We start from the raw sequence: 21,987 nt of genomic DNA on the forward strand, positions 1-21,987 counted from the left end.
GAAGGGTTCTCAGGATCATAAGCTTCTTCCTCAGATGAAGCCTCCTTAGTACTGCTTGGTGCATTTTGCATTCCAGACAGACTTTGAGAAATCAAATTGACTTGTTGAGTCAATATCTTGTTCTGAGCCAATATGGCATTCAGAGCATCAATCTCAAGAACTCCTTTCTTCTGACTTCCCATTGTTCACAGGATTCCTTTCAGAAGTGTACATGAATGTAGGCAGATCTGTAAGAGATCCTCCAGCAGAGCTATCCAAAGACATCTTGGACAGTTCAGAGAGACCATCATAGAAAATACCTATGCTCCATTCAGAAAGCATGTCAGAAGGACATTTTCTGATTAATGTTTGTATCTTTCCCAAGCTTCATAGAGGGATTCTCCATCCTTCTGTCTGAAGGTTTGGACTTCCACTCTAAGCTTACTCCGTCTTTGTGGTGGAAAGAACTTTGCCAAGAAGGCATTGACTAGCTTTTCCCAAGAGTCCAGGCTTTCTTTAGGTTGAGAGTCCAACCATATCCTAGCTCTGTCTCTTACAGCAAAAGGGAATAGCATCAGTCTATAGACCTCAGGGTCAACCCCATTAGTCTTGACTGTGTCACAGATTTGCAAGAATTCAGCTAAGAACTGATGAGGATCTTCCATTGGAAGTCCATGGAACTTGCAATTCTGTTGCATTAGAGAAACTAATTGAGGCTTAAGCTCAAAGTTGTTTGCTCCAATGGCAGGATAGAGATGCTTCTCCCATAAAAATCAGGAGTAGGTGCAGTAAAGTCACCCAGCACCTTCCTTGCATTGTTTGCATTATTGTTGTTTTCGGCTGCCATGTCTTCTTCTTCTTTGAAGAATTCGGTCAGGTCCTCTAAAGAGATTTGTGCTTTGGCTTCTCTTAGCTTTCTCTTCAATGTCCTTTCGGGTTCAGGGTCAGCTTCAACAAGAATGCCTTTGTCTCTGCTCCTGCTCATATGAAAGATAAGAGAACAAGAAAATGTGGAATCCTCTATGTCACAGTATAGAGATTCCTTAAGGTGTCAGAGGAAAAGAGAAATAGAAAGAAGAAGGAGAAGAAGAATTCGAACTTTACTTGGATAAGGTTCGAATTGTGCATTGAGAAGGAGTGGTACTCCATAAATAGAAGGATGTGAGAAGGAGGGAAGAAGATTTTCGAAAATTAATTAAAATATTTTGAAAACATTTTTGAAAACCACTAATTGATTTTCGAAAATAAAAGTGGGAAGGAAACCAAGTGATTTTTGAAAAAGATTTTTAAATTAGAAATAAAAAAGATTTGATTGAAAACTATTTTGAAAAAGATGTGGTTGAGAAGATATGATTGATTTTAAAAAGATGTGATTGAGAAGATATGATTTGAAAACAATTTTAAAAGATATAATTTGAAAACAATTTTGAAAAGATTTGATTTTAAAAATTAATGACTTGCCTAACAAGAAAAGATATGATTCAAACATAAAACCTTCCTTAACAGAAAAGGCAAAAAATGTTCAATCAAATCATTAATTGTTAGTAAGTATCTTTGAAAAAGGAAAGAAATTAATTTTGAAAACATTTGATTGAAAAGATATGATTTGAAAAAGATTTGATTTTGAAAAACCTTGAAAACTTAAAAAAAAATTGATTTTGAAAACAAAATCTTCCCCCTAGCACCATCCTGGCGTTAAACGCCCAGAATGGTATCCATTCTGGCGTTTAACGCCCAAAATGCACCATTTTTGGGCGTTAAACGCCCAACCAGGTACCCTGGCTGGCGTTTAAACGCCAGTCTGCCTTCTTCACTGGGCATTTTTGAATGCCCAGCTTTTTCTGTATAATTCCTCTGCAGTATGTTCTGAATCTTCAATTCTCTGTATTATTGACTTGAAAAGACACAAATAAAAAATATTTTTGGATTTTTAATAATCAAAATGCAACAAGAATCAAATAACAATGCATGCAAGACACCAAACTTAGCAGTTTGTATACTATTGACACTATATGAGACACATAAACACTCAAGTCAAAAGAATTCAAAGATCAGAGTAAGAAATCATCAAGAATTACTTGAAGATCCTTAAGACACATGAATGAATGCATGCAATTGACACCAAACTTAAGATGAGACACTAGACTCAAGCAAGCAACATCAAATATTTTTGGTTTTTATGGTTTTCTAAATTTTTTTCTGATTTTCGAAAATTAAGTGGAAAAAGATATCAAAATTCTTAATGAGAATTCCAGGAATCAGTGCAATGCTAGTCTAAGACTCCGGTCCAGGAATTAGACATGGCTTCACAGCCGGCCAAGCTTTCAAAGAAAGCTTCGGTCCAAAACACTAGACATGGCCAAAGGCCAGCCAAGCCTTAGCAGATCACTGCTCCAAAAGCAAGATCAACAAGCTCTTGTGATGATAAGTTGAAACCTCGGTCCAATGAAATTAGACATGGCTTTACAGCCAGCCAGATTTCAACAAATCATCATGAAACTCTAGAATTCATCTTCAAGAATTTCGAAAAAAATAAATGCCTAATCTAAGCAACAAGATGAACCGTCAGTTGTCCATACACAAGAGCAATCCCCGGCAACGGCGCCAAAAATTTGGTGCACGAAATTGTGATCAATACTTTTCAAAACACAAACAATCCCTAGTAATGGCTCCAAAGACTTGGTGCTCAATACCATGGCATAAACACAACTTCGCACAACTAACCAGCAAGTGCACTGGGTCGTCCAAGTAATAAACCTTACGCGAGTAAGGGTCGATCCCACGGAGATTGGTGGTATGAAGCAAGCTATGGTCATCTTGTAAATCTCAGTCAGGCAGACTCAAATGTATAATGGTGATGAACGAAAATAACATAAAAGATAAGGATAGAGATACTTATGCATATCATTGGTGTAAGAGCTTCAGACAAGCGTATGAAGATGCCTTCCCTTCCGTCTCTCTGCTTTCCTACTGTCTTCATCCAATCCTTCTTACTCCTTTCCATGGCAAGCTCGTATAGGGTTTCACCGTTGTCAATGGCTACCTCCCATCCTCGCAGTGAAAGCTAATGCACGCACTCTGTCACAGTACTGCCAATCACCGGTGTGGTTCCCTCCCCTACCGGAATAGAATCCCTCTTTTGCGTCTGTCACTAACGCCCAGTAGGTTACAGGTTTGAAGCGCGTCACAGTCATTCAATCATTGAATCCTACTCAGAATACCACAGACAAGGTTAGACCTTCCGAATTCTCTGAATGCCGCCATCAGTTCTTGCCTATACCACGAAGATTCCGATTAAAGAATCCAAGAGATATTCACTAGAGCCTTGGTTACTTGTAGAACAAAGTGGTTGTCAGTCACCTTGTTCATAGGTGAGAATGATGATGAGTGTCAATCATCACCTTCATCAAGTTGAAGAACAAGTGATATCTTGGACAAAGAACAAGCGGTATTGAATAGAAGAACAATAGTAATTGCATTAATACTCGAGGTACAGCAGAGCTCCACACCTTAATCTATGGTGTGTAGAAACTCCACCGTTGAAAATACATAAGAACAAAGTCTAGGCATGGCCGAATGGCCAGCCTCCCAAATGATCTAAGAACTAGATGTCCAAAGATGATCAAAGGATCTAAAAATAATCCAAAGATGAAAATACAATAGTAAAAGGTCCTATTTATAGAAAACTAGTAGCCTAAGGTGTACAAAGATGAGTAAATGACATAAAAATCCACTTCCGGGCCCACTTGGTGTGTGCTTGGGCTGAGCAAATGAAGCATTTTCGTGTAGAGACTCCTCTTGGAGTTAAACGCCAGCTTTGGTGCCAGTTTGGGCGTTTAACTCCCATTTAGGTGCCAGTTCCGGCGTTTAACGCTGGAATTTCTGTAGGTGACTTTGAACGCCGGTTTGGGCCATCAAATCTTGGGCAAAGTATGGACTATCATATATTGCTGGAAAGCCCAGGATGTCTACTTTCCAACGCCGTTGAGAGCGCGCCAATTGGGCTTCTGTAGCTCCAGAAAATCTACTTCGAGTGCAGGGAGGTCAGAATCCAACAGCATCTGCAGTCCTTTTCAGTCTCTGAATCAGATTTTTGCTCAGGTCCCTCAATTTCAGCCAGAAAATACCTGAAATCACAGAAAAACACACAAACTCATAGTAAAGTCCAGAAAATTGAATTTTAACTAAAAAACTAATAAAAATATACTAAGAACTAACTAGATTATACTAAAAACACACTAAAAACAATGCCAAAAAGCATACAAATTATCCGCTCATCAGTGTTGAACCCCCACATTCAAACTCTAAGTTTGGTGTTGGGAGGTTCTAACATTGCTCTGAGTATCTGTGAGGCTTCATGAGAGCCCTCTGTCAAGCTACTGACATTAAAAGAAGCGCTTGTTGGGAGGCAACCCAATGTTATATTTTATATATTTTCCTTTGATATTTTATCTTATTTTGTAGGTTGATGATCATGAGAAGTCACAAAATCAATTGAAAAAGCAAAAACAGAATGAAAAACAGGAAGAAAAACAGCACACCCTGGAGGAAGAACCCACTGGCGTTTAAACGCCAGTAAGGCTAGCAGTTGGGCGTTTAACGCCCAGTCTGGCACCATTCTGGGCGTTTAACGCCAGAAAGGGGCACCAGACTGGCGTTAAACGCCAGAAAAGGGCAAGAACCTGGCGTTAAACGCCAGGAATGGCATCAGCCCGGCGTTTAACGCCAGAAATGGCTCAAAACGTGATTTTGAGTGCCATTTGGTGCAGGGATGACTTTTCCTTGACACCACAGGATCTGTGGACCCCACAGGATCCCCACCAACCCCACCACACTCTCTCTTCTTCACCCATTAACCAATCACCTCAACACCTCTTCCCCATAAACCCTTCTTCACTCCTTCATTTTCACACCACCTAAACACCACTTCTCTCCCTCTTTGGCCGAACACAAAGCCATTCCCTTCTTCCACATTTCTTCTTCTTCTACTCTCTTCTTTCTTCTTTTGCTCAAGGACGAGCAAACCTTTTAAGTTTGGTGTGGTAAAAGCATTGCTTTTTGTTTTTCCATAACCATTTATGGCATCCAAGGCCGGAGAAACCTCTAGAAAGAGGAAAGGGAAGGCAAAAGCTTCTACCTCCGAGTCATGAGAGATGGAGAGATTCATCTCAAGGGTGCATCAAGACCACTTCCATGAAGTTGTGGCCATGAAGAAAGGTCAACTTTGATCAAAGGTTGGACCAAGTCCTCACAGACATTTGTGAAGAGGACACCCAATGGAAGAGAAATTCAAGAGGGAAGCCGGTTTAACTGAGAAGGCATGACCTCAAGCTCATCACTAAGAAAAGGATGGAGCAAACAAGAGACCCCTCTCATCATGAGAGAGGAGCAACAAAGACAAGGAAGAGACATTGAGGAGCTCAAGCACTCCATAGGATCTTCAAGAGGAAGAACAAGCCGCCATCACTGAGGTGGACCCGTTCTTTAATCTCCTTGTTCTTTATTTGCTTGTTTTTTCGAATTTTCATGCTTGTGTTTATCTATGTTTGTGTCTTATGATCATTAGTGTCTTAGTGTCTATGCCTTAAAGCTATGAATGTGAATCCATCACCTTTCTTAAAAGAAAACTGTTTTTATCACAAAAGAACAAGAAGTACAGGATTTCAAATTCATCTTTAAAACTAGCTTAATTAGTTTGATGTGGTGACAATACTTTTTGTTTTCTGAATGTATGCTTAAATAGTGCATATGTCTTTTGAATTTGTGGTTCATGAATGTTAAAGTTGTTGGCTCTTGAAAGAATGATGAAAAAGGAGACATGTTACTGAGGATCTGAAAAATCATAAAAATGATTCTTGAAGCAAGAAAAAGCAGTGAATACACAAAAAAAAAAAGAAGAGAAAGAGAAAAACGAAAAAGAAAAAAAAGGGGGAAAAAGAAAAAGAAAGAAAAAGAAAGAAATAAAGTTGTGATCCAAGGCAAAAAGAGTGTGCTTAAGAACCCTGGACACCTCTAATTGGGGACTCTAGCAAAGCTGAGTCACAATCTGAAAAGGTTCACCCAATTATGTGTCTGTGGCATGTATGTATCCGGTGGTAATACTGGAAGACAGAGTGCTTTGGGCCAAGGCCAAGACTCAATAAGTAGCTGTGTTCAAGAATCATCATACTTAACTAGGAGAATCAATAACACTATCTGGATTCTGAGTTCCTAAAGAAGCCAATCATTCTGAATTTCAAAGGATAGAGTGAGATGCCAAAACTGTTCGGAGGCAAAAAGCTACTAGTCCCGCTCATCTAATTTGGAGCTAAGTTTCATTGATAATTTGGAGTCTATAGTATATTCTCTTCTTTTTATCTTATTTGATTTTCAGTTGCTTGAGGACAAGCAACAATTTAAGTTTGGTGTTGTGATGAGCGGATAATTTGTACGCTTTTTGGCATTGTTTTTAGTGTGTTTTTAGTATGATCTAGTTAGTTTTTAGTATATTTTTATTAGTTTTTAGTTAAAATTCACTTTTCTGGACTTTACTATGAGTTTGTGTGTTTTTCTGTGATTTCAGGTATTTTCTGGCTGAAATTGAGGGATCTGAGCAAAAATCTGATCCAGAGACTGAAAAGGACTGCAGATGCTGTTGGATTCTGACCTCCCTGCACTCGAAGTAGATTTTCTGGAGCTACAGAGGCCCAATTGGCGCGCTCTCAACGGCGTTGGAAAGTAGACATCCTGGGCTTTCCAGCAATATATGATAGTTCATACTTTGCCCAAGATTTGATGGCCCAAACCGGCGTTCAAAGTTACCTCAAGAAATTTCAGCGTTAAACGCCGGAACTGGCACCTAAATGGGAGTTAAACGCCCAAACTGGCATAAAAGCTGGCGTTTAACTCCAAGAAGAGTCTCTACACGAAAATGCTTCATTGCTCAGCCCAAGCACACACCAAGTGGGCCCGGAAGTGGATTTTTATGTCATTTACTCATCTCTGTACACCCTAGGCTACTAGTTTTCTATAAGTAGGACCTTTTACTATTGTATTTTCATCTTGGTTCTTCGGGTTTCCTCTCTGGGGCCGAAACCAATGATCACTCTTGTTCTTATGTATTTTCAACGGTGGAGTTTCTACACACCATAGATTAAGGTGTGGAGCTCTGCTGTACCTCGAGTATTAATGCAATTACTATTGTTCTTCTATTCAATTCCGCTTGTTCTTTGTCCAAGATATCACTTGTTCTTCAACTTGATGAATGTGATGATCCGTGACACTCATCATCATTCTCACTTATGAACAAAGTGACTGACAACCACTCTTGTTCTACAAGCATACGAGGCTTAGTGAATATCTCTTGGATTCCTGATACACGATGCATGGTTGATCGCCTGACAAATGAGTGCTCGCCTGACAAACGAGCCAGCCATTCCATGAGATCAGAGTCTTCGTGGTATAGGCAAGAACTGATGGCGGCATTCAAGAGAATCCGGAAGGTCTAACCTTGTCTGTGGTATTCTGAGTAGGATTCAATGATTGAATGACTGTGACGTGCTTCAAACTCCTAGCAGGCGGGGCGTTAGTGACAGACGCAAAAGGATCGATGGATTTTATTCTGGCCTGACCGAGAACCGACAGCTGATTAGCCATATGCTGTGACAGAGCATGGGAACATTTTCACTGAGAGGATGGGAGGTAGCCACTAACAACGGTGAAACCCTACATGAGCTTGCCATGGAAAGGAGTAAGAAGGATTGGATGAAGACTGTAGGAAAGCAGAGAGACGGAAGGGAAGGCATCTTCATACGCTTGTCTGAAGCTCTCACCAATGATATACATAAGTATCTCTATCTTTATCTTTATGCTTTATTCGTTTATCACTATACCCAATTGAGTCTGCCTGACTGAGATTTACAAGGTGACCATAGCTTGCTTCATAGCAACAATCTCCGTGGGATCGACCCTTACTCACGTAAGGTATTACTTGGACGACCCAGTGCACTTGCTGGTTAGTTGTGCGAAGTTGTAGTGATCACAATTTCGCCCACCAATTACTGTCCAGGATTTTGTGCCTGCACACTCTATTGATCCGAAGGGATGCGAGCGGGATACTCTTGCCACGGACCTCACATCTCAACGCAAGCGGGACGAACCACTGCCCTTACGCCGCCACCGCTATCTCGATAGGCGGGATCCAACCGCCATCCCTGGTGGGTGCATATTGTCTCAACAATCTCACTATAATACAGTAGTTAAGTGGTTTTTCAGAAAAATATTTTCAATGCATCAATGAATCATCATTGCACATTCGAGTCCTTGACTCGTCTCAACCACTGTCCAATCAACATTTCCATTCCGAGTCCTCGACTCAGCTCAACTACTGTCAATTCACATTTCAGTTCCGAACTCAACAGTTCGTCAGTTCTCATCTCATATACCAATCTTTCTTTACATGCCATCAAACCCATACTCAGCACACCAGAAACCTAAGTATCTGTTTTCTAATTTTTCAGAATAATATCAACTAAAACCCTTAGGTTATTTCCCATGTCCTCATACTCAAAATTAAGCCGAAAAGTCTTAAAATGGTGTTATAGAAGCTTACAATCTTGTTGGGAAGGTGAAATAGTTGAAAACAAAATTTAAATTTGAGAAACACGGCGTGTGCGTGCGCATAGGGGTGTGCGTGCGCACGCCCAGGAGAAGTTTTAAAACGTGTGCGTACGCATAGAGGTGTGCATATGCATAGGTACCAAATTTTTTTTTGCAATTCTGTTCACTCGCACAAGCTGTGCTAGCACCCTCTACAGATTGCCCTTCCCAACGTGTGCGTGCGCACAGGTTGTAAACGTTCATTGGGTATGTACGCGCACAACCTGTGCTAGAGCTCTTAATAGATTGCCTGCCTCTGCACGTGCGTACGCACAGGTCTATGCGTGTGCATAGGTTGAAAATTTTGCTGGGGTGTGCGTGCGCACATACCAGAAATCACAAAATTCTGCAACTTTGCAGAATTTCAGATTTTGACACTAATTTTTGAATGATCATAACTTCTTCTACAAAAATCCAAATCTTACAATCTTTATATCAATTTGAAGAGTTTTCAATAAGCTTTAATTTCAAACAAATTTTAACAAATTTTGAAAATCAAAACAAAAGTTATAATCAGACAAAGTTCACCAAAAATAAACTTTTACCAAATTTTCACATGTACTCAAATTTACTAAATTCTCAAGCCACATGCAACTTTATTATTACATTCATTAAATAAAATACAAAAACTTCAATACAACTGTGTGGGTATAGCCTCGTAATTTATTACTGAATCTTTTAATCAAGAAGTTGAGTGCGAATTTCATTTCGGACGTAAAAAGCATCTCGTGATTAGCCATTTGTCCATGAGTAGATGAACAATGAAAAAGAATTAATAATTGTTAAACACAAAAAAGAAAAAGAGAACTGAAACAAAAACATATGCAATTAAAGATGTGGCAGGGTCTGCATAACTTGATTAACCCAACAAAATTGAACCAATCTGATTTATTCATGGTTGCAAAAGCCGAACAGACTTGATTACTGTATTAACATATATATTTAATTAAAAAATTATTTATTCTGATGAGTATTGTAAAATAAATAAATAAATAAAAGAAATAAATATAAAATAAAAAATATAAATAGAAGTCTCTAATACTAATATTTACTAATATAATAATTTCAATATAATAGAGATGATTCATATATATTTACTAATATATGTAGTAACATATATGTAAAAGAGAGAAAAGAATATTTTATATATTGACAGTTAACATATAAAAAAGATAGAAAAATATTATTATTGATTGTGTGTACGTATGTGAATCTATACTTCACTATTTATAGAGGTAAAATGTTTACTTTTTTAAACTTCTTTAATATAATTCAGTTTTGAAAATGTGAGCCGCCTATAATGAATGGGCATCCATATCATCATTTTTATCACAATACTCCCCCTTAGATGATTATTTAGGATTATGCCTCGTTAAAATCTTATTAAAGAAAAATCTAATGGGAAAAAACTTTAGTGAAGGAAAAAGAGTACAATATTCTTTGTGATGGAGACTGCCTCATTAAAAAACTTGTCAAGAAAAATCCAATGGGAAAAAATCTGACCAAGGAAAAAATAGTACAGTCTCTCCCTCTTTTCGACATTATTTAATATATCGAAATCTGTGCTTCCCAATTTGATGTACCAATTTTTCAAAGGTGAATTTTGAAATTAACTTAGTAAATAAATCTGCCAGATTATTGCTTGAGCAGATTTGTTAGACATCAATTATTCATTGGTTTTGAAGGTCATGAGTGAAGAAGAATTTGGAAAAAATATGTTTTGTTCCATCCCTTTGATGTATCCACCTTTAATTTGAGCAATGCATGCTATATTATCTTCAAACAGAATAGTTGGAGCTATCTTATAATCAATCAGTCCACATGATGACAGAATATATTGCATCAAACTCCTGAGCCAAAAACACTCGCGACTAGCTTCATGTATCGATAGTATTTCAGCATGATTAGAGGATGTTGCTCCAATCGTCCGTTTCGTGGACCTCCATGATATAGCTATACCACCATATGTGAATAGGTATTTTGTTTGAGATATTTCTTTGTGTAGATTAGACAAATATCCTGTATCTGCATAGCCAACTAATTTTGAGTTGGATTTATATGGATAAAACAGTCTGATGAGCGGATATTTTATACGCTTTTCGGGGGTAATTTCATGTAGATTTTAGTATGTTTTAATTGGTTTTTAGTAGAATATTATTAGTTTTTAGGCAAAAATCATATTTCTGGACTTTACTATGAGTTTGTGTGTTTTTCTGTGATATCAGGTATTTTCTGGCTGAAATTGAGGGAGCTGAACAAAAATCTGAGTTAGGCTGAAAAAGGACTGCTGATGCTGTTGGATCCTGACCTCTCTGCACTCGAAATGAATTTTCTGAAGCTACAAGAGTCCAATTGGCGCGCTCTCAACGGCGTTGGAAAGTAGACATCCAGGGCTTTCCATCAATATATAATAGTCCATACTTTGCACGAAGATAGACGACGTAAACTGGCGTTCAACGCCAGTTTCATGCTGCTGTCTGGTACCCAGCGCCAGAAACAGGTTACAAGTTGGAGTTCAACGCCAGAAACAGGTTACAACCTGGCGTTGAACGCCCAAAACAGCCCCAGGCACGTGAGAAGCTTAAGTCTCAGCCCCAGCACACACCAAGTGGGCCTCAGAAGTGGATTTCTGCATCATCTATCATAGTTTACTCATTTTTCTGTAAACCTAGGTTACTAGTTTACTATTTAAACAACTTTTAGAGACTTATTTTGTATCTCATGACATTTTCAGATCTGAATTTTATACACTTTGATGGCATGAGTCTCTAAACTCCATTGTTGGGGGTGAGGAGCTCTGTAGCGTCTCGATGAATTAATGCAATTGTTTCTATTTCACTCAAACGTGTGTGTTCCTATCTAAGATGTTTATTCGCGCTTAATTATGAAGGAGGTGATGATCCGTGACACTCATCACCTCCCTCAATCCATGAACGTGTGCCTGACAAACACCTCCGTTCTACATCAGACTGAATGAGCTTCTCTTAGATTCCTTAATCAGAATCTCCGTGGTATAAGATAGAATTGATGGCGGCCACTCTTGAGAATCCGGAAGGTCTAAACCTTGTCTGTGGTATTCCGAGTAGGATTCAAGGATTGAATGGCTGTGACGAACTTCAAACTCGCGATTGCTGGGCATGATGACAAACGCAAAAGGATCAATGGATCCTATTCCAACATGATCGAGAACCAACAGCTGATTAGCCGTGCTGTGACAGAGCATCTGGACCGTTTTCACTGAGAGGATGGGAGGTAGCCACTGACAATGGTGACACCCTACATACAGCTTGCCGTAGACGGGCTTTACAAACAATTGAGTTGAATATTACATTGCAGAAATTCAGAGGACAAAGCATCTCCAAAACTCCAACATATTCCCCATTACTGCACAACAAATAACGATTTTATTCTCTTTTATTTTTCCAATCTAATAATTCCCATTGATAATTTTGATTGATATCCTGACTAGGAATAATAAAATAAACATAGCTTGCTTCAAACCAATAATCTCCGTGGGATCGACCCTTACTCACGTAAGGTATTACTTGGACGACCCAGTGCACTTGCTGGTTAGTGGTACGAAGCTGTGTTAAATAGTCCATTAATATTGGCATACACAATTTCGTGCACCAAGTTTTTGGCGCCGTTGCCGGGGATTATTCGAGTTTGAACAACTAAAGGTTTATTTTATTTCTTAGATTAGGAATAATTTATTTTTGTTGCTATAGAGTCATTAAATTCTGATAGGATAATTGCTTTTCAAAAAAAAAAATTTTCAAAAATATTATTTTTCTTTATCAATTTCTATTTTTTTCGTAAGTTTAGAGTCTTGTTCTAAGTTTGGTGTCAATTGCATGCTTTTCTTTGGCTCTTAATATTTCGAATTGCATGTTCTTGTTCTTCCTTGATCTTCAAATTGTTCTTGTCAATTTTTCTTGTTTGATCATTGATTTGTTTTATTTTGTGTATTTTTCGTATTTTTCTTGTGCTTTTTCAAAATATTAATCTTCAAATTTTTTTTTTACTTTATCCATAAATATAATACATCTTTAAAAACACATTAATTTACTACCCAATTGGCTAGAGCATTGGTTTATATTCTTGATGATTGGGCACCAGTTCTTTTGAAAATCTTTTTCAAAAATAATTTTTCTTGATTTAATCTTGTGCCAAACTTTAAGTTTGGTGTTTTCTTGTTGATCTTTCTTTAATTTTCGAAAATTTATCTTGGTTTTCTAAAAATTTTAAGTTTGGTGTTCTTTCTTTTGTTCTTGGTGTTCTTGTGAATCTTCAAGGTGTTCTTGAGTTTTTCTTGTGTCTTGATCTTAAAATTTTTAAGTTTGGTGTTCCTTGGTGTTTTCCTTCCAAAAATTTTCGAAAATAAGGAGCATTAGATCTAAAAATTTTAAGTCTTGTGTCTTTTATGTGTTTTTCTCTTTCATCATAAAATTCAAAATTAAAAAAAAAATTTATCTTTTCTAACTAATTTTAAACTATAATTTCGAAATTTTTATATAAAAAAATTTCAGATTTCAATTTCAAAATTTTTTGAAAATCTTCACAAAATATTTTCAATTTTTTTTATTTTATTCCGTTTTTATTTATTCCATTTTTATTTTATTTTTATAAAATAAATAATATCAACATGCATATCATCTCCCTTGTTCCATCATGGAATTAAGTGGAAATGAACAGTCCAGGAGGACTCTGGGGTCATATGCTAACCCCACTACTGCTTCATATGGGAGTAGTATCTGTATACCCTCCATTGGAGTTAGTAGCTTTGAGTTGAATCCTCAGCTCATTATCATGGTGCAGCAAAGCTGTCAGTATTCCGGTCTTCCACAGGAAGAACCTACAGAGTTTCTGGCACAATTTTTACAAATTGCTGACACAATACATGATAAGGAAGTAGATCAGGATGTCTACAGATTATTACTGTTTCCATTTGCTGTAAAAGATCAAGCTAAGAGGTGGTTAAATAACCAGCCTAAGAACAGCATAAAAACATGGAAACAGTTGTCAGAAAAATTCCTGAATCACTATTTCCCTCCAAAACGGATGACACAACTAAGGCTAAGCATCCAAGGCTTCAAACAAGGAGATAATGAATCCCTTTATGATTCCTGGGAGAGATACAGAGAGATGCTAAGAAAATGCCCCTCTGAAATGTTTTCAGAGTAGGTGCAATTAGACATCTTCTACTATGGGCTTACAAAAAAAGCTCAGATTTCTCTAGACCACTCAGCTGGTGGATCTATACATATGAGAAAAACAATTGAAGAAGCTCAAGAGCTTATTGATACAGTTGTTAGAAATCAGCATATGTACCTAAACAGTGAATCCTCCATGAAAGAAGAAGCTAAAACAGTAACTGCTGAACTCAATTCGGTAGATCAAGCTAATGAATTCAATCAGCAGCTGGACTTTCTAACCCAGCAGTTAGCCAAATTCAAGGAAATACTCCAGGAAACAAGAATGGCTAACAGGAATATGGAAGTATAGTTAAAGCAAACAGAAAAGCAATTATCAAAACAAATAACAGAAGAATGCCAAGCAGTTCAATTAAGAAGTGGGAAAACATTAAATACCTCACTTCAAAGCAGCAGAAAGCCTAGAAATGAATAACAGATGGTTACTCAAAATCCCTCTGAGGACAATCAGAGCCCAGAGAGGAATAATGCCGGCGCTGAACGCCCAGCCCATGCTCATTCCTAGCGTTCAACGCCAGAAACAAGCATGAATCCGGCGTTGAACGCCCAAAGGGAGCATAGTTCTGGCGTTCAGACGCCAGTAACAAATAAGGAGGTGGCGTCTAACGCCACTCCAGCTTCCACCCCTGGCATTCAAATGCCAGTGGGGATCAGTCACATACAAGTGCTGATAACAACCCTTCTAAAAAGGCTTCCCAACCCACTTCTGTAGGTAATAAACCTGCAGCTACTAAGGTTGAGGAATATAAAGCCAAAATGCCTTATCCTCAAAAACTCCGCCAAGCGGAACAGGATAAGCAATTTGCCCGCTTTGCAGACTATCTCAGGACTCTTGAAATAAAGATTCCGTTTGCAGAAGCACTTGAGCAAATACCCTCTTATGCTAAGTTCATGAAAGAGATCTTAAGTCATAAGAAGGATTGGAGGGAAACTGAAAAAGTTTACCTCACTGAAGAATGCAGTGCAGTCATTCTGAAAAGCTTACCTGAGAAGCTTAAAGACCCCGGGAGCTTTATGATACCATGCACATTAGAGGGTAATTGTACCAAGCAAGCTCTATGTGATCTTGGGGCAAGTATCAATCTAATACCTGCATCTATTATCACAAAGCTTGGTTTGACTGAAGAGGTCAAACCAACCCGGATATGTCTTCAACTTGTTGATGGCTCCATTAAATACCCATCGGGCGTGATTGAAGACATGATTGTCATGGTTGGGCCATTTGCCTTTCCTACTGACTTTGTGGTGCTGGAAATGGAGGAGCACAAGAGTGCAACTCTCATTCTAGGAAGACCTTTCCTAGCAACTGGCCGAACCCTCATTGACGTCCAAAAAGGGGGAAGTAACCCTGAGAGTCAATGAGGAGGAGTTCAAGTTGAATGTTGTCAAAGCCATGCAGCATCCAGACACCCCAAATGACTGCATGAGTGTTGATATCATTGACTCTCTGGTAAGAGAGGTCAATATGGCTGAGAGTCTCGAATCAGAGCTAGAGGACATCTTTAAAGATGTTCAGCCTGATTTGGAGGAATCAGAGAGAATAATAGAACCTCTGAAGATCCCTCAGGAAGAGGAGAAACCTCCCAAACCCGAGCTCAAACCATTACCACCATCCCTGAAATATGCATTTCTGGGAGAAGGTGATACCTTTCCTGTAATCATAAGCTCTACCTTAGAGCCACAGGAAGAGGAAGCACTAATTCAAGTGCTAAGGACACACAAGACAGCTCTTGGGTGGTCCATCAGTGATCTTAAGGGCATTAGCCCAGCTAGATGCATGCACAAGATCCTATTGGAGGGTGACGCCAAGCCAGTGGTCCAACCACAAAGGCGGCTGAATCCAGCCATGAAGAAAGTGGTGCAGAAGGAGGTCACTAAATTACTAGAGGCTAGGATTATTTATCCTATTTCTGACAGCCCCTGGGTAAGCCCTGTCCAAGTTGTCCCTAAGAAAGGTGGCATGACAGTGGTTCACAATGAAAGAAATAAACTGGTTCCTACAAGAACAGTTACAGGGTGGCGCATGTGTATTGATTATAGAAGGCTCAATACAGCCACCAGAAAGGATCATTTTCCTTTACCATTCATAGACCAGATGCTAGAAAGACTAGCAGGTCATGAATACTACTGCTTCCTGGATGGATATTCAAGTTATAATCAAATTGCAGTAGATCCCCAGGATCAAGAGAAAACGGCATTCACATGTCCATCTGGAGTATTTGCATACAGAAGGATGCCATTTGGCCTGTGCAATGCACCTGCAACCTTTCAGAGGTGCATGCTCTCAATTTTCTCTGATATGGTGGAAAATTTTCTGGAAGTCTTCATGGATGACTTTTCAGTATTTGGAGACTCATTCAGCTCCTGTCTTGACCATCTAGCACTTGTTCTAAAGAGATGCCAAGAGACTAACCTGGTTTTAAACTGGGAGAAATGTCACTTTATGGTGACTGAAGGAATTGTCCTTGGGCACAAAATTTCGAACAAGGGAATAGAGGTGGATCAAGCTAAGGTAGAAGTAATTGAAAAATTACCACCACCTGCCAATGTTAAAGCAATCAGAAGCTTTCTGGGACATGCAGGATTCTATAGGAGGTTTATAAAAGATTTCTCAAAAATCGCCAAACCTCTGAGCAACCTGCTAGCTGCTGACACACCATTTGTCTTTGATAAGGAGTGTCTACAGGCATTCGAGACTCTGAAAGCTAAATTGGTCACAGCACCAATCATTTCTGCACCAAACTGGACATTGCCATTTGAACTAATGTGTGATGCTAGTGACCATGCCATTGGTGCAGTGTTGGGACAAAGGCATGACAAACTTCTGCACGTCATTTACTATGCCAGCCGTGTTCTAAATGACGCACAGAAGAACTACACAACCACAGAAAAGGAGCTACTTGCAGTGGTTTACGCCATTGACAAATTCAGATCCTATTTAGTAGGATCAAAAGTGATTGTGTACACTGATCATGCTGCTCTTAAATATCTACTCACAAAGCAGGATTCAAAACCCAGACTTATAAGATGGGTGTTGCTTCTGCAAGAGTTTGATATAGAAATAAGAGACAGAAAAGGGACAGAGAATCAGGTAGCAGATCACCTGTCTCGAATAGAACCAGTAGAAGGGGCGTCCCTCCCTCTTACTGAGATCTCTGAAAACTTTCTGGATGAGCAACTATTTGCCATCCAGGAAGTGCCATGGTTTGCAGACATTGCAAACTACAAGGCCATGAGGTTCATACCCAAAGAGTACAGCAGGCATCAATCAAAGAAATTGATCACAGATGTAAAATACTATCTTTGGGATGAACCATATCTCTTCAAGAGATGTGCAGACGGAGTAATCCGTAGATGTGTGCCTAAGGAAGAAGCGCAGAAGATCCTATGGCACTGCCATGGATCACAGTATGGAGGACATTTTGGAAGTGAGCGAACAGCCACAAGAGTCCTCCAATGTGGCTTCTAATGGCCTACTCTCTATAAAGATTCCCGAGTGTTTGTACTTAATTGTGACAGTTGCCAAAGATCTGACAATCTGCCTCACAGTTATGCCATGCCTCAACAAGGGATCTTGGAGATTGAGTTGTTTGATGTATGGGGTATTGACTTCATGGGACCTTTCCCACCATCATACTCAAACACTTATATTCTGGTGGCAGTGGATTATGTATCCAAATGGGTGGAAGCTATTGCAACACCCAATAATGACACTAAAACAGTGTTAAAATTCCTCCAGAAACACATCTTCAGCAGATTTGGTACCCCTAGAGTATTAATCAGTGATGAGGGCACTCATTTCTGCAATAAACAGCTTTACTCTGCTTTAGTTCGTTATGGAGTTAGCCACAGGGTAGCTACTCCATATCACCCACAGACTAATGGGTAAGCTGAAGTCTCAAATAGAGAACTTAAAAGAATCCTGGAACAGACTGTAATTAACCGTAGAAGGAATTGGGCAAGAAGCTTGGATGATGCTCTGTGGGCATACAGAACAGCATTCAAGACCCCTATAGGGACCTCTCCATACCAACTTGTGTATGGAAAGGCATGTCACTTGCCAGTGGAACTGGAACACAAGGCCTACTGGGCAACCAGATTCCTAAACCTTGATGCCAAGTTAGCTGGAGAAAAAAGATTGCTCCAGTTAAATGAGTTAGAGGAGTTTAGACTCAATGCTTTCGAGAATGCAAAAATTTACAAAGAGAAAGCGAAAAAATGGCATGATAAGAAATTGTCATCCAGAGTCTTTGAGTCGGGGCAGAAAGTTCTGCTATTTAATTCTAGGCTCAAATTATTCCCCGGGAAATTAAAATCCTGGTGGAGAGGTCCATATGTGATTACAAGTGTATCACCATATGGATACGTAGAGCTTCAGGATAATGAATCTAACAAAAAATTCATTGTTAATGGACAGAGAGTTAAACATTATCTTGAAAGCAATTTTGAGCAAGAATGCTCAAAACTGAGACTTGATTAAAAGCTCAGTAATAATCCAGCTAACGACATTAAAGAAGCGCTTGCTGGGAGGCAACCCAGCCATTCAAAAAATTTAATTTTATTTGTTTTTGCTAATTAATTGATTTTTACAGATATATGTCAGAGTATCTTCAAAAGGTAAAATAGCAATTGATTGAATTCACAGAGTTGCAGGGAAATTTGGAAGCTCACTGGCATGAAAAAGCCAGTAAGAAATGTTTTGGGCATTGAACGCCCAAAAGAAGCACCCACTGGGCGTTCAACGCCAGTAAGGGTAGCCATCTGGGCGTTAAACGCCAGAAAGGAGCATCTTCTGGGCGTTGAACGCCAGAAAGAAGCACCTTCTGGGCGTTTAACGCCAGAATGATAGCATCCTGGGCGTTCAGAAAAACGCCCAGTAACAAAGGACTTCCTGGCGTTCAACGCCAGAAAGAAGCAACAGCTGGGCGTTGAACGCCCAGGAGAAGCAACAATTGGGCGTTAAACGCCCAAAACATGCAGCATTTGGGCGTTTAACGCCAGAATGGTGGGGAGGAGGTAAAATTCATTTTTCTTCACAAATTTTCTAATTTTTATGTTTCAATTCATGATTTCTTGCATAAACATGTTTCAAAATATCATCCTTCAATTCGAAAATTTTTAATCCTAGTTTCTAAAAACCCTAATTTCTAAAATCTCTTTTTCAAAAATATCAAATGTAGCTTCATACATAAACATAAACTTTTTTTTCAATCCAATCCAACTCTTTTTCCAATTTCTTTTCAAACTTAATTATCTTTTAAAATCTTTTTCAAATTATAAAATTCAAATTTATTTTTAAATATCATTCATATCTTTTTAAATTATATCCTTTTCTTGTCATATTTATCTTTTATAAATCATATCTTTTATCTTATATCTCTTTCTTATTTTCGAAAACCCACCCCCCTCCTTTTATATTCACTTTCGGCGCCCCTCTCCTCATCCACCATTCCACACTTGCTCTCATCCTATCCCTCTTGTCTCTTCTTTTGCTTGAGGACAAGCAAACCTCTAAGTTTGGTGTGCTCATCCGTGATCACAAAAACATACTCACTTTGATCATGGCCCCTAAAGGAAAACAACCCAACCCAAGAGGTAAGAAAGAGAATACTCCAAAGCCACTTTGGAATCAAGGGAAGTTCTTAACTAAAGAACATTCAGACCATTACTACAAAATAATGAGTCTAAGATCAGTGATCCCGGAAGTCAAGTTCGATCTGAAAGAAGATGAATATCCGGAGATCCAAGAACAAATTCGAAACAGGAACTGGGAAATCCTAGCTAATCCTGAAACGAAAGTGGGAAGGAACATGGTTCAGGAGTTCTATGCTAATTTATGGCAGACAGACAGGCAAAGAATAATTGGAGCTGCCCTCTATGACCATCGGACCTTAGTCAGAGGAAAGATTGTTCATACCCATCCTGACAAAATCAGGGAGATCTTTAAGCTTCCTCAACTGAAAGATGACCGAGACTCCTTTAATAGGAGAATGATGAGGGTAAATAAAGGCTTGAACAAGATTCTAGAGGTTATATGCATTCCTGAAGCCAGGTGGACCACCAGCACGACTGGCATCCCAAATCAACTCAAAAGAGAAGATCTCAAACCAGTAGCCAGAGGCTGGCTGGATTTCATTGGGCGTTCTATATTGCCCACCAGCAACTGTTCTGAAGTTACTATTAAAAGAGCAGTGATGATTCACTGCATCATGTTGGGAAAAGAAGTAGAAGTCCATCAACTGATCTCGTGTGAACTATACAAAATAGCAAACAGGAATTCCAAGGATGCCAGATTGGCCTATCCAAGCTTAATTTCTATGCTCTGCAAAGATGCCGGAGTGAAGATGGGAATAACAGAGTATATCTCAGTTGAGAGGCCAATCACTAGAATATCAATGGACAGACAACAGCTGCAGGATGATCCAATCAAGAGGAGAGCACAGGAAGTCCTCCCAGAACTCCCTCAATTCGAATATTGGGAACATCTTGAGGCATCTATTTCCAAATTGCAAGAAGCTATGAACCAAATAAAGGAAGAACAGAACAATCAAAGTAGCATGCTTTGCAAACTGCTTAAGGAACAAGAAGAGCAAGGGCGTGATTTAAGGGAGCTGAAGCGCCATAAATTAATCCTTGAAGGACCAAGCACCCCACAGATCAAAGGAACATCTACTTCTCAGAACACAGGTTGTTGAGTTCTAAATTTAGCTTTAACTCTGTGATAATGTTATTATAGAAATTTACCTTAGGAGATATATAGAGTAGTAGTAGTAATTAGTATATCTATTCTGGTTTTATTCCCAATTAAGTTATAATTTATTTTTCTCATCATCATCAGACATCAATAAAATAGTAGATAATTAGAATAAAGAAGTAATTTATTTTTCGAGTTCTTAATAATAAAAATTATAATTAACTATATGTGGTGGCAATACTTTTTGTTCTCTGAATGAATGCTTGAACAGTGCATAATTTTTATCTTGAATTTTATGAATATTGGCTCCTGAAAGAATGAGGAACACGAAAAATACTATTGATGATCTGAAAAATCATGAATTTGATTCTTGAAGCAAGAAAAAGCAGTAAAAAAAATTACAAGGAATCATTGGATTAAGAAAAGGATCCAAGGCTTTGAGCATCAGTGGATAGGAGGGCCCAAGGAAGTAGTTCCAGGCCTAAGCGGCTAAAACAAGCTGTCCCTAACCATATGCTTGTGGCATGCAGGTCCAAGTGAAAAGCTTGAGACTGAGTGGTTAAAGTCGTGATCCAAAGCAAAAGAGTGTGCTTAAGAGCTCTGGACACCTCTAACTGGGGACTTTAGCAAAGCTGAGTCACAATCTGAAAAGGTTCACCCAGTCATGTGCCTGTGGCATTTATGTATCCGGTGGTAATATTGGAAAACAAAGTGCTTAGGGCCACGGCCAAGACTCATAAAGTAACTGTGTTCAAGAATCAAAACACTACACTAGGAGAATCAATAATACTATCTGAATTCCGAGTTCCTATGGATGCCAATCATTCTGAATTTCAAAGGATAAAGGGAGATGCCAAAACTGTTCAGAAACAAAAAGCTACAAGCCCCGCTCATCTAATAAGACTCTGAGCTCCATTTAAAACTCCTGGATATTATTACTTCTTAATTCCTTTTCATCCTATTTTATTTATCTAGTTGCTTGAGGACAAGTAACAGTTTAAGTTTGGTGTTGTGATGAGCGGATATTTTATACGCTTTTTGGGGGTAATTTCATGTAGATTTTAGTATGTTTTAATTGGTTTTTAGTAGAATATTATTAGTTTTTAGGCAAAAATCATATTTCTAGACTTTACTATGAGTTTGTGTGTTTTTCTGTGATTTCAGGTATTTTCTGGCTGAAATTGAGGGAGCTGAGTAAAAATCTGAGTTAGGCTGAAAAAGGACTGCTGATGCTGTTGGATCCTGACCTCCCTGCACTCAAAATGGATTTTCTGGAGCTATAGGAGTCCAATTGGCGCGCTCTCAAAGGCGTTGGAAAGTAGACATCTAGGGCTTTTCAGCAATATATAATAGTCGATACTTTGTGCGAAGATAGATGACGGAAACTGGCGTTCCAGTTTCATGCTGCTGTCTGGCGTCCAGCGCCAGAAACAGGTTACAAGTTGGAGTTCAACGCCAGAAACA

General features: G+C 38.8%; 1 non-coding gene across 1 annotated transcript; it reads left to right on the forward strand.

The window, feature by feature from the left end:
- The first annotated feature begins 315 nt into the window (after positions 1-315).
- Positions 316-422, forward strand: LOC130971659 (small nucleolar RNA R71). Its single transcript, XR_009082869.1, has one exon. It is a non-coding gene; the product is annotated as a small nucleolar RNA R71 (small nucleolar RNA).
- Positions 423-21,987: the final 21,565 nt, after the last annotated feature.

Source organism: Arachis stenosperma, chromosome 3, assembly GCF_014773155.1.
Source record: "Arachis stenosperma cultivar V10309 chromosome 3, arast.V10309.gnm1.PFL2, whole genome shotgun sequence".
Classification (NCBI taxonomy): Eukaryota; Viridiplantae; Streptophyta; class Magnoliopsida; order Fabales; family Fabaceae; genus Arachis; species Arachis stenosperma.